This window comes from Erinaceus europaeus, chromosome 12 (assembly GCF_950295315.1).
Source record: "Erinaceus europaeus chromosome 12, mEriEur2.1, whole genome shotgun sequence".
Lineage (NCBI taxonomy): Eukaryota > Metazoa > Chordata > Mammalia > Eulipotyphla > Erinaceidae > Erinaceus > Erinaceus europaeus.
In genome coordinates this window covers 14,039,585-14,058,050 of record NC_080173.1, presented here as the reverse complement: position 1 = coordinate 14,058,050, position 18,466 = coordinate 14,039,585, and the positions used below count along the sequence as shown (strand labels likewise).

At 42.0% G+C, this 18,466-nt stretch overlaps 1 protein-coding gene across 4 annotated transcripts in view; it reads right to left on the bottom strand.

Annotated features, from left to right (window-relative positions):
* The window catches only part of SEC14L1 (SEC14 like lipid binding 1), a 77,099-nt gene that overhangs the window by 23,208 nt on the left and 35,425 nt on the right, over positions 1–18,466 (bottom strand). The window lies entirely within an intron of this gene.

The window sequence follows — 18,466 nt, the reverse complement described above, 5'->3', positions numbered from 1 at the left end:
GGGGAAAAAGGAAAGAAATTTGAGGGTCTAAGACCAGCCAGAGTTCTTCAGTGACACCAACATCACAATCCATGAGAGAAAATTTAAACTCCTTTTGCTCTACTCAAGACCATGTTAACTAAAAGAATGAACAAACAAGTGAGAGACTAGAAGAATATCAGTAAACCACAGGTCTGTCAGAGGACTAGTACTTAAAATAAGTAAAGAATTCTCAAAGCAACTGCTATCTGCACCAACACTGAACTCCATACTCCATGCCCAGAAATGCTTGAGGTGGTGAATCATATGCTACGTGTTTTTAGAATTTAAAAAAATTCAGACTTCCTAAGTCAGACTCATAGAATAGTCACAAGAAGATCATGCTCCTTGGCCGCCAACTATATAAAGAACAACAAACCACAGAAAATCCTCACGGTGCAGTCTAGTTTGCCTGAAAATCACTCACACACACACTTCTGTGGTGGACAGTGGGGGGGTAGGGCCAGCAGCTGTATCTGGACTGCCGGCACTGCAACCACCGGTCTCCACCGTTCTAACAGAACAGCAGGAACAGGAGAACCTCGGAGACTTTAGGCCCCAGGGAACATCTCTAGGGAGTCACAGTGCCAAACAATCCACAAGGACTCAGTTCCGCAACAGAAACAGCAGTCATCTGAGAACACAAGTGAGCTCAGCAGAGTCAGTCTGCCCAAGTCCCCTGCCCCCAACAGAGAACCATGTGGGTGAGAGCAGCCATACTCAGTCATGAGTGGCTGCCTGAGTGTGCAGGCAAGAAGGACACTGCAGCTTTGTCCTACTGAGTGTGCAGATGAGCTGTGTCACATGAACCGGAGAAGTGACGGCACAGTGTGGTGCTCTCCTGCTAGGCTGCACATCTCCTCTTCTGACAAGTGACTGGAGACACTGCTGTTTGTCATTTCTCACACTGCCTCGCCCTCCCTGTCACACTGTATAAACTAAGGCGAGCACTTTCACAACAGCTACACCTATGGGAAAACAGAAGTTAGCCCAGATGTGCAAACAGGACAAGAGTCCATGTGTCACAACAGTATAATATTCCCCGATTAAGTGACTCAGAAGTTACTTTATCGAGTTTTATAAAGTGGCTCAGGAGGTGGTGCAGGGGATACAGTCTTGGACTCTCCAACATGAGGTTTCAAGTTCAAAAGCTAACACCCCATGTGTCAGAGTAATGATGCATCTCTCTCTCTCACCCCACCAATTAACAATGACAATAACAACAGAATTTTAGTAAGATACGAAGGGAATGGGGTGGTGGTAAAATTATAAACTGATACCTCAGAGATGTAAAGGATTATAATAGAATATTTGGGGCATCTATATGAAAACAAATTGAACCTAGAAAAACTATGGACACTTTCCTTGAATCAAACAAGCTTCCAAGACGGAATCAGGCAGAAACAGCCTGAACAGTCCAATCACAAGTACACACATCCAGTCTGTGATCAAAAGTCTCCCTAAGATTAGTGGTCCAGAAATCTAACGCTAATGAACTTTAAAACTTTTTCAAAGAACAACTAATACTCACAGAGCTCAAAAAATCTTCCCCCCAAAAATTGGAGGGTAACTGTTCCAAACACATCCTGTAAGACTAGTATCATCACTCTTCTTAAAATAGAAAAGGACCACACCAAAGAAAACCACAGGCCAATATCCCTGATAAACTTGATGTAAAAATCTCCAACAAAAGCTTTGGAAATTGAATTCAACACCACATCAATCCATCATGGCCCAGTGGAATTTTTCTCAAGGATGTAGGGATCGTTCAAAACACACAAATCAATCAACAAAAAGATAAAAATCACAGAATCACATTAGTAGATGCTGAAAAAGCACTGGACAAGATTCACTACACAGTTATAAAACCCTTGGTGAGATGACAAATGAAGACTACAAAGAGGTATCAATGTACATCTACCCAAATACTGGAAATAAAAAACGACACACCAAATATTCCAGTACAGATGCAGAAAAACTTATCACTAGTAGTATCATCACTTGGGAAAACAGGCAATTGCTTCCCCTCCCCCCAAGATTTTTAATGAGAAGACAGAAGAGGGTAGGGAAGAAAGAGGGAAGAGGAGGAGGCACCAGAACGATGCTCAATTCTGCTTGATGGTGTTGCTAGGGATTGAACCTGGGACCTTGGGACCTTAGGCATACTGACACTGTGCTAACAAGTTGAGCTATTTCCCCAAATCTAATGTACCCTACCCCCCCCCCCCCAACCAGAGCACTGCTTAGCTCTGGCTTATGAAGATGCTGGGGACTGAACCTGGGACCTTTGGTGACTCAGGCATGAAAGTCTTTTCGCTTAACCATTATGCTATTTCCCCAGCCTGGGATGTCTCCAAGATTTAAACATTTAATTCTATACTACACTCCAAGGCAACTATTCCAGAAAGTGAAAAATGTTGGAAGCAGTGGCACACTTGATCAAGTGAGCACATGTGACAGTGCATAAGGGCCTGGGCTCAAGTCCCTGGTCCCTATCTGTAAGAGGAAAGCTTCATGAATGGATAAACAGTACTGTAGGGTCCTCCCTCTCCCTCTCTACCTCTCTTCTTTCTGAATGTCTCTCGGTCTCTATCCAAATGGTTAATTAAAAGGTTAATTAGGAAAAAAAAAAAAACTGGGAAAGACCCAGATCCTTAGTCCACAGCATGAAAACTACTCAGTGGTAAAAATGAATGAGAGGCAGGGATATAGCTTATTGTGTTAAGCACAGGCCTGAGGCCCCGGGTTTATTCCCTGGCACTACCATAAATCACAGTTGAGCAGTACCTCTTATTTGCTAGTCTGTCTTATTTTTCTCTCATAAAAAATATTTTTTAGCACAGCTATATACAAGATACTGGGTATTATACAGCAAACCCTAACAAAGGGACTTTTCAAAGTTAACCCAATTGCCAAATAATGTGATGATAACAATAACTATCCATTGTCTTCTTGAACCCTAAAACAGCAGGAACCTCACATTTCCACTATAAAGCCCCTACTTCCCCCAGTCCTGGAGTCTTAGGGTATGGCCCACTTTCCCGCATGCTTCTCCCAATTCATATCAAATAATATTGCATCCGCCAATTGCAACCTAATCAACGCAACGAGTGCCACCTCAACATGCTTCAGCTCAGACTGTGTCCAGAGACTTCACATGTGGAATGACAACCCTTCAGCTTCATTACTCGGGTGAGACCTTTCCTTTCATAGTATTCTCTAATTCCATTCCAGGTGGATCACATCCTAACAAAGTCCCAAAACCTAGATATAGACCAGGTTCCGTGAGATAGAGCGTATGTTCACATGTATCCATAAACTAGGGCAAAATATATACCTGAACGCAGTAGTACACTAGAGTTTGCGGTGAGTACCCCCTAACACTTCCTCTCCACTATTCCAACCTTTGGGTCCGTGATTGTTCAACAATTTGTTTGGCTTTGTATGTTAACTCTCTTTTCAGCCACCAGGTTCCAGATGCCATCAGGATGCCGGCCAGGCTTCCCTGGACTGAAGACCCCACCAATGTGTCCTGGAGCTCCGCTTCCCCAGAGACCTACCCTACTAGGGAAAGAGAGAGGCAGACTGGGAGTATGGATTGACCAGTCAACGCCCATGTTCAGTGGGGAAGCAAATTACAGAAGCCAGACCTTCTACCTTCTGCAACCCACAACAACCCTGGGTCCATGATCCCAGAGGGATAGAAAATGGGAAAGCTATCAGGGGAGGGGATGGGATATGGACATTGTATGGAGTTGTACCCCTCCTATCCTATGGTTTTGTTAATGTCTCCTTTCATAAATAAATAATCATATATATTTTTAAAAAAATGAATCGACTGCTGATCGATCATACAACCTAGATGAATCTCCAGAAATTATGCTGAGTAAAGAAAACAAACAAACAAACAAAAACTCGAGGTAAAATGCTGTCTGATTTCATTTCTGTAGAATTCTGGAAATGACAAAATTACAGTAATGGAGAACAGATCAGTAGTTCCTAGAGACTTAGGATGAGATGAAGGCAGGAGGGAGTGAGTGTGGCTCTAACAGGCCCTTTCTAAAAGCACATTTGGGGAATATTCTGTCTCTGGACCACATCAGAGTCCTATCCTGGTAGTGATGGTGACACAGTTTTCCAAGACACTACCACTGGGGGGGAAAAGCAGATAAATCTCTCCACATTGTTCCTTATGAATGATAGGTTATTAAAAAGTGTGAATCTATGAATCTACAACTACCTTAAAATGAAAAACTTAAGTAAAAAGAGATAGAAAGAAAAGGGTGAAGGGGATGTTGGGGAGGTGACTTGGTGGTAGAGCACCTGCCTTCTTTTTCTTTTAGAAGATTTCGTTTATTAATGAGAAAGATAGGAGGAGAGGGAAAGAACCAGACATCACCCTGGTACATGTGCTGCTAGGGTTAGAACTTAGAACCTCATGCTTGAGAGTTCAGTGCTTTATCCACTTAGCCATCTCCCAGACCACAGCACCTACCTTCTGTGCAGGCAGCTCTGGGCTCAATCCCTAGAAGCCCATAAAGACAGACAGAAGATTACAAAAGGCAGAGCACTGTTCTGGTCTTTCTCATTAAAAATGAAAAAGAAACAATTTGGACCGGCAGAATGCTCACTTGGATAATGTGGTCCTTTGTCATGTGTTGGAGCCAGGACTGAGCCCAGCCCCTACCTTACTGAAGGAAGCTTTGGTTTCTTTCCATCTCTCTCTCTCGCTCTCTCTCTCTGAAAAAAGTCAGCCCAAGGTGGTGAAGGTTCAGAAATTTTTATTTATTTTCCCTTCTGTTGCCCTTGTTTTTTATTGTTGTTGTTATTGATGGCGTTGTTAGATAGGAGAGAGAGAAATGGAGAGAGGAGGGGAAGACAGAGGGGGGAGAGAAAGATAGACACCTGCAGACCTACTTCACCGCTTGTGAAGCGACTCCCCTGCAGGTGGGGAGCAGTCCTTGAGCTTCATACCACGTGCGCTTAAAACACGCTGCGCTACCACCCAACTCCCGAAAGTTCTGAAATTTAAAAAGCAAAAAAAGAAAAGATAAGGAGGGCTATCCAAACTTTTAGAAAATATAACTAGGTGTCAGATTCCATTTATTCTGTAGCAATCTGTGAATATTAGTGAACCAAAGACAATGCTGTATTCAACTAAACCTGAATCATCCCATGGCTCACAGAAAACCATTGAGTCTGGCTGTCAGACGGAACCTTTGAGGAAGGCCAGGGCTTGCCTCAGTGGGTGTGCTCTGACTCTAAAGGGAGTACTGGCTGTTAGTGCTCGTTAGACTGACAGGTGTCACCCCTTTATAAAAGCACTAAGTGGGTGGGAGGTGGGTTCAATTTATAACAGTTACGCGAAAGCACTGATTTAAAAAAAACACTGATTAAAACACTTAGGTTTTACTTACGACAGGTGCAAGTCATTTAGAAGCATTGTCAAGGTAAAAAGCCTTTGATACGGAGAAGTTCTCTAAGTCCCAGTTGACCAGGCTTGACCGCTGGAACATGGGTCATACTCCCATCGCAAGGGCTGCCATGGAAGGTCCCACAGCAGCTCCTGAGCCACCTGTGCACTCAGCCGGTATTTCTACTACCAGCCCACTCCAACAATTGTCAGTTTCCTGGCATTTTGCTCTCCCTCACAATACAATGTTATGCTGGCCTGGGAAATGTACGTTACACTCCCGCTACCTGTGTATAAGGTTCCGTGTTAAGCAACAGAAGAGGGAGAGGAGAGGAGAGGAAAGAGACAGTTTAGGAAAGGGAGTTAGGAAAATACACACGAATGCCCTAAGAGTAAGACGGTGTTGGCAAGGCTTACGCAGAAAAAGAACACCCTCAGCACTGAGGGCCAGTGGCTTGGAAGACTTCTTAGGAGTGGAGGCATTTACTCAGGGCCTCGTGGTAGGGGGAGCTCTAGTCAGCAGAAAGGAGAATGGATCCAGGCAGAAGAGCCCAGAAATGTGGCTGTGAGAAACCTGAGGTGCTAACAGGAGCCAGTGGCAACGTCTGGCACTCCCTGCTGAGTACCCACCACAGAGCCAGGCCTTGGGGGCAGGGAGCCGGTAGGGGACCAAGCAGCAGAGGGCCCTGCTGGGGGGGTGGGGGGTGGGGAACCTATCAGCCAGGGGGTGGGAAGGAAGGCACTCGCTAGCTATCAGAGCCATAGCCGGGCTTTCTTTCAGAAACTTCATGGACGTCATGCACAGCGTGGTCTGGAAGGGAATCAAATCCCACATCGTGACCGATTATACTTGATTTTCAGTGTCTTCACTTTTGTTGAAAATAAATCCTTCTTATTTATTTACTGATTGACTGATTTTGCTGCAGGTCTCTGCCTTGGTATCTCTCTCCCTGCCTCATCTTATTTCTCTGTCTCCATCCATAATAAATAGTCAGTTTTTTTTTAATTTCTTTATTGGGGGGTTAATGTTTTACATATGACAGTAAGCACAATACTTTGTACATGCATAACATGTCTCAGTTTTCCACATAACAATACAACCCCCACTAGGTCCTCTGTCATCCTTTATGGACCTGTACTCCCCCACCCCCACCCCAGACTGGTTTACTTTGATGCAATACACCAACTCCAGTTCAGTTGTGTTTTCTCTTCTGATCTTGTTTTTCAGCTTCTGCCTGAGAGTGAGATCACCCCATATTCTTCATATTTACCGACTCCTCCTCCACTTACATACGCGCAGAATCCCACTATGCTACGATCCTTATAAAGAACACAATATTCGTTTCTTTTCTCGTGGTGGAGACCTGGGCCTTATGCAGGGGTGATTTCACTGCTCCAAACCCTTTTTCATTCAGATACAGATAGACAGACAGACAGACAGACCACAGCACCAGAGCTTCCTCTGGTGCCACAGTACCCCTCATGTGGTGCAGGGCCTCGAGGCTGGGCTGCACGTATGGCAAGGCACATGCCCTATCCTGTGAGCTATCTCTCTAGCCAGTATTTGTTTTTCACTTCATTTTACAATAGGTATTTAAGAAAATAATGTACTCTCCAGACAGCAACTTGAGTCCACCTGCATATTAGATGTCAGGCTCAGGAAAAAAACAAGTCATGGACCCTTGGAATACACCTAAAATAGACCTACTAGCTCTTTCCAAAATGGAGACCCCAAATCTCATCTGCTATATTCTTGCCTTTAGGTTCATGATTAGTCAACAATTTGTTCTGCTTTATATCTTAACTCTTTTTCAGCCACCAGGTACCAGATGATACCAATGATGTCAACCTGACTTCCCTGGGCAGATGACCCTATCGACGTGTCCTGGAGCCCCACCTCCCCAGAGCCCTGCCCCATTAGAGAAAGAGGCAGGCTGGGAGTTTGGATCGACCTGCCAATGCTCATGATCAGAGGGGAAGCAATTACAGAAGCCAGACCTCCCACCCTCTGCACCCCACACTGACCCTGGGTCCACAGTCCCAGAGGGATAAAGAATAGAAAAACTATCAAGGGAGGGGGTAGGATATGGAGATCTGGTGGCAGAATTGTGTGGAACTATACCCCTCTTATCCTATGGCCTTGTCAATATCTCCATCTTATAAATTAAAAAAAAATGACTCAACTGCTTAGGTCTTAACACAGACAAGCTCTACTGAGCCCTAATTTGTCAGTATTAATATGCATGCACAAGAACAATCTGGGGATGCTATTCTCTGTTCTTTATGGCACCAAAAACCATCTTAGGGAGTTGGGCAGTAGCACAGCGGGTTAAGCGCACATGGTGCAAAGCGCAAGGACCGGCGTAAAGATCCCGGTTCGAGCCCCCAACTCCCCACCTGTTTGGGAGTCGCTTCACAGGCAGTGAAGCAGGTCTGCAGGTGTCTATCTTTGTCTCCCCCCTCTGCCTTCCCCTCCTCTTTCCATTTCTCTCTGTCCTATCCAACAACAACGATATCAATAATAACTACAACAATAAAAAACAAGGGCAACAAAAAGGAAAATAAATAAATTTAAAAATTTTTTTAAAAAAATCTTAAGCTGTTTTTTTGTTTCTTGACCAGAACACTGCCCAACTCAGCCTTATGGTGGTGCCAGGGATAGGACCTCAGACCTCTGAGACTCAGACATAAATGGCTATTACATAAGCTACTGTGCCATCATATCTCCCCAGCAAAACTCTCCTTAAAAATAAGATCTAGTGTGGCCCAGGAGGTGGTGCAGTGGATAAGGCATTGAACTCTCAAGCATGAGGCCTGAGTTCACTCCCCGGCAGCACATGTACCACAGTGATGTCTACTTTCTTTCTCTCTCTCTCTCTCTCATTTCTCATGAATAAATAAATAAAATCTTTTAAAAATATATAGATCTAATTCATTAATAAGGGGAAAAGAGAGCACCAGGGAACAAACTCAGGATGTGGAGGCTGACAGCCCAACACTTTATCCATATGTCAGCCCCTGGGCCACTAGACTGTCTTTTAAACTGTACTGGATTAAAAAAAAAATTAGGGGTGGGGTAGATAGCTTAATGGTTATGCAAAAAGACTCTGATGACTGAGGCTCCAAAGTCCCAGGGTCAATCCCCTGCACCACAAGCCAGAGCTGGTCGGTGCTCTGGTTTTTTTTTTGTTTTTTTTTAAAAAGGGTCCAGACTCTCAGAGGGATAAAGAATAGGAAAGCTATCAGGGGAGGAGATGGGATATGGAGAGCTGGTGGTGGGAACTGTGTGGAGTTGTACCCCTCTTATCCTATGGTTTTGTCAATGTTTCCTTTTTATAAATAAAAAATAAAAATAAATAGCACTATGACATAACAAAGAGTTGAGATGACATGGGCCTTAAAAAAACATTCTTTTCAAGTTGCATAAAAGGTAGAGTAAGCACTTTGCAAAAAAAAAAAACAAAAAACCCTCTAGTCTCTATTTAAGCACCTACTAGATCATTTTCAAACCAGTCACATCCTTTAAATTCCTGAAACAGAGTGGTCAGCATAAGCCTTTACCCACACAACTGGCCCTGACTTTCAAACATGGTACAAATTTTCCATCCCTGTAAACTTATCCACCCATGTGAGACACATTTGCATAGATGTTTCCTTGTACATTGGTTTCCCCAGCCAGTTGGCATTTAAAGTATCCAGGGGAACGAGCAGCTAACACAGGGCACAGGCACATTCCTCTCCAAGCTCCAAGGGTGTGAACAGCTGATAGTACACATCCACCGGTCAGATATACTGCTCAGTGACAGAACAGAGGACAACTTCCATTTCCCTTTGTATCCCCACAAGAATAAGGACCTTGCTCTATGGTTTAGTAAAGCAAAGGGGCCATTTAATAAACATCTTTTGAATTACGAAAAATAAGACTGCTAAACAGACAGGTGATTGCAACAGGGCTGTGTTCACACACCTGGGCATGCCATGAGGAAACTACAGTTAGTGAATTTTGTGTATTGTTAGCACATAAGGCCCTAACTTTCTAGGTGGGAAAGGGAAAAATCTAAAAATTGACTAGCTTTCATCTCAAACATTAATTATAGATACTGTATTTTCAGTATGAACTACATAATAGAAGTATCCCAATTTTACTAAAGCTGGTATGTTCTGGCTTTATCCATCAGAGTCCACCCAGTGAGTCTTATCAGAACAGGCCTAGCTAACACATAACCACACATATGCCATGGCAGCACTTAGATATCAAAATAAATAATCCATGTAAATACCATTCCCCACTTTAAAGGGGGGAGAGGAAGGGGGGAGAATCCATGCTAGCTGAGATACCATAACGATTTTTTAAAAAGCTAAAAAGACTATCTGTATGATGTGACCTTAAACAAAGTTATTCTACCAGTGTGAATTTTCATTTTTTTTTTTTTAATTTTTTGCCTCCAGGGTTATCGCTGGAGCTCGGTGCCTGCACCATGAATCCACTGTCCCTGGAGGCCATCTTTCCCTTTTGTTTGTTTGTTTGTTTGTTTGTTGCCCTTGTTGTCGTTATTGTTGCCATTGCTGTTGTTGTTGGATAGGACAGAGAGAAATTGAGACAGATGGGGAGGCAGAGGGGAGGGAGAAAGATAAGACACCTGCAAACTGCTTATGAAACAACCTCCCTGCAGGTGGGGAGCCGGGGGTTCAAACCGGGATCTTTGCGCCAGTCCTTGTGCTTTGCGCCATGTACACTTAACCCGCTGCGCTACCTCCCGATCCTCCCCCCCCCCCCCCGTGTGAATTTTCTTAGGTGAGCTACTAATGAAAGGAACACAGCTATTGTTAGGCAATGCATGTCTTAGGACTTAGGCAAAAAGTCTCATGATATGTGAGCTTACTTCCAAAGGTTCTTCAGGTATGGTCAGGTGTGTGTGTAAGAGAGCCTCAAAACCATGCACTAACTTATCTAGGTGAAATGTAGATATTTCTTCAATATACTTATCAACTTTCTTTAAAAAATGGCAAGGTTTGGGATTATAAATGAATAGCAAAGGGTGACTTGGGGGGAGGCGGGAAGAATCCACCGATAAACTAAAGGCAGATTTGCACATAACTGATTTAATGTGACCATGTCACTCTTTAAGGGAGACTAGTTTATTTACAAGAGGGAGAAGGGAACAGGAGCATCACTCTGGTATATGTGGTGCCATGGATTGAACTCACAGCCTTATGCTTGAGACCTGCTTACCGTACCACCTCCCTGACCACCAACGTTACATATTATACATGAAAACTTATGTACACTTTATAGCTGCCCAAAATGATAGCCCGAGGAGGCAGGTCCGGTGTGCCTTCCAATAGCAACTGCTCCTGGACGAGATGATGGCCCAGGGGACTCAAGTTTCCAGCTTTTCTTTCTTATCTTTATTTATTTACTTTCATGAGAGAGCCAAACCAGCACATCATTCAACTGGGCATATGCTGCCGCCAGACACTAAACCTGGGACCTCTGGGGCTCAGGCAGGATAGTTCTGTGCACTCCTGGTACACCATCTTCCCAGTCCAGGTTTCCACCTTTAAGAGGAACAAGCAGACTGGGGAGACTGAGGCAGCAAAGGTTCCAGGAGCAATCCCAGCACCACCTTAAACCAAAGCTGAGCAATGCTGGGAATAAAAAGGAAAGACAGACAGACAGGAAGAAAGAAACGGAGGGAGGGAGAGAGGGAAGGAAGAAGGGAAAACAAGCACCCAAACTTCTCTGTAAAATCTCCCTGTTTTTAGAGCCCTGTTTGGGAGACAGGATCTAGAGCTCAGGAGGCCTTCTGTAAGACAGCTCCACAAGAAAAATAAGGGAGAAACTCGTATTTCAACTCTCGTCATAATCAAGTCACTGAGTCAGGAGAACAGTGGTGATTTCCAAGTGTCTTCTTATTTTTATTTATTTATTTTGCAAACTACAATATTAACATTTCCTAATAACACTCAACATTTATTAAGGACAAAAACCAAGAAAAGCTGAGCGAAATGAAGTCTCCAGAAGCAATCACTTCAGAGGAGACATGTTCTTTGATGTCACCTTTAAAAGGAAAAATTAATTCTGTAGGAGAAGTAACTATTGTAATCATTGCTCACTCTTGCTTAACAAAGCAACTGTTTTTAATAAGAAAAACAAAACTAGACCAGCAGCAGATTGCTTTCTTTCCCCTCCCCTCCCCTCCCCTCCCCTCTTCTCCCGGATCAACTAGGAATACCAAAGGAGACCACCCAGGAAACAAGACAGGACTAGAATGACCACAGGAACCCAGTAAATCACCGATGAGTACAAACACGTGTGGCTGGTGACAGAGAGGAGAGAGGAGCGAGATTACGTGACTGCTAACAGTTCAGCAGTTTATCAGTTGAGACACCACCTCCAGTCTGCTCCACCAACAAGGGGACAGCTGAAGGGAGGAGAGGACTCCCCAGAGACTCCCCAAGTGCAACTCTGAGTCTCCATTGCTACTACCCGCAGAGTCTGGAGTAGAGAGGGAGGGACACCAGGGGACAGAGATCTAGCCAGGAAACTCAGGAGAAGACCTATACCTCGGTGGCATAGCTGATGGGCTGTGAAAGTCTCTTTGCATAACCACTGGATTATCTCTGCCACACCCTGCTTTATCTCTTGGTCAAGAGTCAGTGATTAAGCTGAAGCCTATTGATAGTTTAAAAGCCCTCAGGCTCCCATAGCCTACAGGGAAGGAAAAAAAAGAGGCTTTTAAACCACTGAGCTCCAACTCAGAGATTTAAATACTACTGAAACAACTGTTAACTTCCACCACTGTGAACCCTTTAATTAACTTACTTAGACACAAGTCAATCCAGGCAATAGTGATCAATAATTTGGAAAGTACTGATAAAGGGAACTCATAACATAATATATAAAATGGTTAAAACAACAAGAAGAAATATTGGAGAATCGAACCAGGACAAGAGTCCAGCTAAAGTCCTCCAGAGGGTGAAGCACAAAATAACGAGTTCAACATCCAAACATTAGCTAAGGAAATAATAACAGGAGTGAGTAAAGAATCTGAAAAAATTATAATCAGAAATACAGGAACAACAAATGAGAATATGGAAGAAAATACTAATTATCTCATGGTTATTAGAGAGCTGAAAGCTGAAATTGCTGAGCTAAGAATGCAACTAGATGAACAGTAAGCTAAAACAGTATCAGAGCAGGGCAACAAAATAGATGAACTCCAGAAAACAGTAGAGGGCATAGAGAATAGAATCTATGAGGCTGAAGACAGAATTAGCAAGATTGAGGATGAATTAGAGACAACTAAAAAAGAAGTAAGAGACCTCAAAAAGAGATTAAGAGATGCTGAAAACAACAACAGAGTCCTATGGGATGACTTCAAAAGAAACAATATACGCATTATTGGCATACCAGAGAAAGAGAAGGAGAGAAAGAAAGCATTTTCCAGGCCATAATAGGTGAAAATTTCTCTAGTCTAGACAACATCAAAGACATAAAGATTCAAGAAGCCCAGAGGGTCCCAAACAGAATTAACCCAGACCTAAAGACACCAAGACATGTCATACTTAGATTGGAAAGGAATAAGGATAAAGAAAGGATCCTCAAGGCTGCAAGAGAAAAACAAAGAGTCACCTACAAAGGAAAACCCATAAGATTAGTAGCAGACTTCTCCATACAAACACTACAGGCCAGAAGAGAATGGCAAGATATCTATCGAGTGCTCAATGAGAAAGGCTTTCAGCCAAGAATACTATATCCTGCTAGACTGTCATTCAGACTAGATGGAGGCATCAAAACCTTCTCAGACAAGCAACAGTTGAAGGAAATAACTATCACCAAGCCTGCCCTGAAAGAAGTTCTGAAAGGTCTCCTATAAACAACCAGACCACCACAAATAGGACATATATCAAAACACTCTAAAACTCTACAAGAATGGCGTTAAAATATCTTCAATCTTTGATATCAATAAATGTCAATGGCCTGAATTCACCTATTAAAAGACACAGAGTAGGAAGATGGATCAGAAAACACAACCCAACAATATGCTTTCTACAGGAAACCCACCTAACTCAACAAGACAAACACAGACTTAAAGTGAAAGGATGGAAAACTATCATACAAGCCAATGGCTCACAAAAAAAGGGTAGGAACAGCTATTCTCATATCTGACATGATAGACTTTAAAATAGATAAGATTAAAAAAGATAGGAATGGACACTACTTAATGCTCAGAGGATCAGTCAATCAAGAGGACTTAACAATTATTAACATCTATGCACCCAATGAGAAGCCATCTAAATATATCAAACTTCTACTGAAAGAGCTACAGCAATATATTAACAGTAACACAATCATAGTAGGGGACTTCAACACCCCACTCTCTCAACTTGATAGATCATCCAGGCAGAAAATCAATAAAGACATAAGGGAGCTAAATGAAGAGATAGATAAACTAGAACTATTGGACATTTTCAGAGTCATTCATCCCAAGAAACTGGAATACACATTTTACTCAAATCCACATGGGTAATTCTCAAGGACAGACCATATGTTAGGCCACAAAGACAGCATCAGCAAATTCAAGAGCATTGAAATCATCCCGAGCATCTTCTCAGACCACAGTGGAATTAAACTAACACTTAACAATCAACAAAAGATTAGTAACAGTGCCAAAATGTGGAAGCTCAACAGTACACTTCTTAACAACTTCTGGGTCAAAGAGGAAATCAAGGAAGAAATCAAAATGTTTCGAGAGTTCAATGAAAATGAAGACACAAGCTATCAAAATATTTGGGACACAGCTAAAGCAGTCCTAAGAGGGTAGTTCATAGCTATACAAGCACACATTAGGAAACAAGTAAAAGCACAAATAAACAGCCTGATTGCACATCTTAAAGACCTAGAAGAAGAACAACAAAGGAACCCTAAAGCAACGAGAAGGTGAGAAATCACTAAAGTTAGGGCAGAAATAAATAACATTGAGAATAGGAAAACCATACAAAAGATCAACGAAAGTAAATGTTGGTTCTTCGAAAGAGTAAACAAAATCGACAAACCTTTAGCCAGACTCACAAAACAAAAAAGGGAGAAGACCCAAATAAATCAGATAGTAAATGAAAGAGGAGATATCACAACAGACACTGCAGAAATTCAACATATCATGCGAGGCTTCTATGAACAACTATATGCCACCAAGCTAGAGAACCTGGAAGAAATGAATGATCTCCTAGATACCTACCAACTTCCAAAACTAAGTAAAGAGGAAGTGGATAACATGAACAGGCCCATCACAGCTAATGAAATTGAAACAGTTATCCAAAATCCCCCCAAAAATAAAAGTCCTGGACCAGATGGTTTTACAAATGAATCCTACAAAACCTTCAAAGAAGAACTAATACCTCTACTTTTAAAAGTCTTCGAGAAGATTGAAGGCACTGGAATACTCCCTGCCTGCTTCTATGAAGCCAACATCACCCTGATACCAAAAGCAGACAGGGACACAACCAAAAAAGAAAACTACAGACCAATATCTCTGATGAACATACATGCGAAAATATTGAACAAAATTCTAGCCAACCGGATACAGCAGTATATCAAAAAGATTGTTCATCATGACCAAGTGGGGTTTATCCCAGGCATGCAAGGTTGGTTTAATATACGTAAATCAATCAATGTGATTCACCACATCAACAAAAGCAAGACCAAAAACCACATGGTCATATCAATAGATGCAGAGAAAGCCTTTGACAAAATACAACATCCCTTTATGATCAAAACACTACAAAAAATGGGAATAGATGGAAAATTCCTGAAGATAGTGGAGTCTATAGATAGCAAACCTACAGCCAACATCATACTCAATTGTGAAAAACTGGAAGCATTTCCACTCAGATCAGGTACTAGACAGGGCTGCCCACTATCACCATTACTATTCAACATAGTGTTGGAAGTTCTTGCCATAGCAATCAGGCAGCAGCATGGAATTAAAGGGATACAGATTGGAAGAGAAGAAGTCAAACTCTCCTTATTTGCAGATGACATGATAGTATACATAAAAAAACCTAAAGAATCCAGCAAGAAGCTTTTGAAATCATCAGGCAATACAGTAAGGTGTCAGGCTATAAAATTAACATTCAAAAGTCAGTGGCATTCCTCTATGCAAACACTAAGTTAGAAGAAATTGAAATCCAGAAATCAATTCCTTTTACCATAGCAACAAAAACAATAAAATGTCTAGGAGTAAATCTAACTAAGGAAGTGAAAGACTTGTATACTGAAAATTATGAGTCATTACTCAAAGAAACTGAAAAAGACACAAAGAAGTGGAAAGATATTCCATGTTCATGGGTTGGAAGAATTAACATCATCAAAATGAATATATTACCCAGAGCCATCTACAAATTTAATGCTATCCCCATCAAGATCCCAAGCACATTTTTTAGGAGAATAGAAAAAATGCTACAAATGTTTATCTGGAACCAGAAAAGACCTAGAATTGCCAAAACAATCTTGAGAAAAAAGAACAGAATCGGAGGCATCACACTCCCAGATCTCGAACTATATTATAGGGCCGCTGTCATCAAAACTGCTTGGTACTGGAACATAAATAGACACACTGACCAGTGGAATAGAATTGAGAGCCCAGAAATGAGGCCCCACACCTATGGACATCTAATCTTTGACAAAGGGGCCCAGACTATTACATGGGGAAAGCAGAGTCTCTTCAACAAATGGTGTTGGAAACAATGGGTTGAAACATGCAGAAGAATGAAACTGAATCACTGTATTTCACCAAATATAAAAGTAAATTCCAAGTGGATCAAGGACTTGGATGTTAGACCACAAACTATCAGATACTTAGAGGAAAATATTGGCAGAACTCTTTCCACGTAAATTTTTAAGACATTTTCAATGAAACGAATCCAATTACAAAGAAGACTAAGGCAAGTATAAACCTATGGGACTACATTAAATTAAAAAGCTTCTTCACAGCAAAAGAAACCACTACCCAAACCAAGAGACCCCTCACAGAATGGGAGATCTTTACATGCCATACATCAGATAAGAGTTTAATAACCAACATATATAAAGAGCTTGCCAGACTCAACAACAAGACAACAAATAACCCCATCCAAAAATGGGGGGAGGACTTGGACAGAATATTCACCACAGAAGAGATCCAAAAGGCCAAGAAACACATGAAAAAATGCTCCAAGTCTCTGATTGTCAGAGAAATGCAAATCAAGACAACAATGAGATATCACTTCACACCTGTGAGAATGTCATATAATAGAAAAGGTAACAGCAGCAAATGCTGGAGAGGGTGTGGGGTCAAAGGAACCCTCCTTCACTGCTGGTGGGATTGTCAATTGGTCCAACCTCTGTGGAGAACAGTCTGGAGAACTCTCAGAAGGCTAGAAATGGACCTACCCTATGACCCTGCAATTCCTCTCCTGGGGATATATCCTAAGGAACCCAACACATCCATCCAAAAATATCTGTGTACACATATGTTCTTGGCAGCACAATTTGTAATAGCCAAAACCTGGAAACAACCCAGGTGTCCCACAACAAATGAGTGGCTGAGCAAGTTGTGGTCTATATACACAATGGAATACTACTCAGCTGTAAAAAATGGTGACTTCACCATTTTCAGCCGATCTTGGATGGACCTTGAAAAATTCATGTTGAGTGAAATAAGTCAGAAACAGAAGGATGAATATGGGATGATCTCACTCTCAGGCCGAAGTTGAAAAACAAGATCAGAAAAGAAAACACAAGTAGAACCTGAACTGGAATTGGCATAGTGCACCAAAGTAAAAGACTCTGGGGTGGGTGGGTGGGTTCATGAATACAGGTTCATGAAGGATGATAAATGACATAGTGGGGGTTGTATTGTTAAAAACTGGGGAATGTTATGCATGTACAAACTATTGTATTTACTGTTGAATGGAAAACATTAATTCCCAATAAAGAAATAAATTTAAAAAATAAAAAAAAAGAAAGGATAAATTAACAAAACCATAGGGTAGGAGGGGTACAACTCCACACAATTCCCACCACTCAATCTCCATATCCCATCTCCTCCCCTGATAGCTTTCCCATTCTCTATCCCTTTGGGAGCATGGGCCCAGGGTCGTAAAAAAAAAAAAACTAGGATCTTATCATTTTATCAGGAGAGGAAAGCTGGGCAACTTAGCTTCCTTCTACTTCTCTACACCCACCTACTCAATTCCACAAGAAGTTTCTGAGCCTGCAACTTGGGAGCCTGGGAACAAAACTTTGTTTTTTAACCAACCTTTGAATGCAGTTCAACATTAAAAAACAGAATTGTGCTAAAGACAACAACTATGTTTCAGTGGCAATGTTTTAACTAGAAAATTAAGTTTTTGAGGTATTCTGTCAGAAAAAAATATATATAAAACAAACTGAAATTGAAAGGCTTTATGTTAGGGCCAGCAAGAGAGCCCAACTGGGAAGAAACCTCTTGCCAGGCATGCCACCCAGATTAGGGTCCTCACACACCACATAAAGTATGACCGCATGGTGTCTCTTCCTCTTAACCAACAAACTGAGCCAGCTGCTTCCCACATAACAACTAGGAAGTTCTAGCACACTGCTATAACAATCAAACTCATTTATATACAACTCCGGTTTCACCATGGAAATAATCAGTAAGTGAAAAAAGCCAACTGTGGCTTTCAGTTCTCTTGAGCTGCCAGATGTAAAAAGCAAGCAAATACACACATTTCAAAAACAAATGTAACTAATTGGCCAAAGTCCCTCAGGATTCTGAAATTCATTATCAAAGAGCAGATATGAGCGGCAAGTCTATCAGAAGCAGTACTGCACCAAAGACTCTAGAGAACGGGAGGTGGAAGACATGAGGCCTGTGACCTATCGCAGTACCGACCCACAGAGAAGACTGAGGTAGGGAGTCCTCAACTGCAGGGGAATCTGGCTAGGATACTCACGGAAGTATTTAGGCTAGGAGGGTAAAAGGGCTTCATGAACGAGATCTGGAAGTTGAC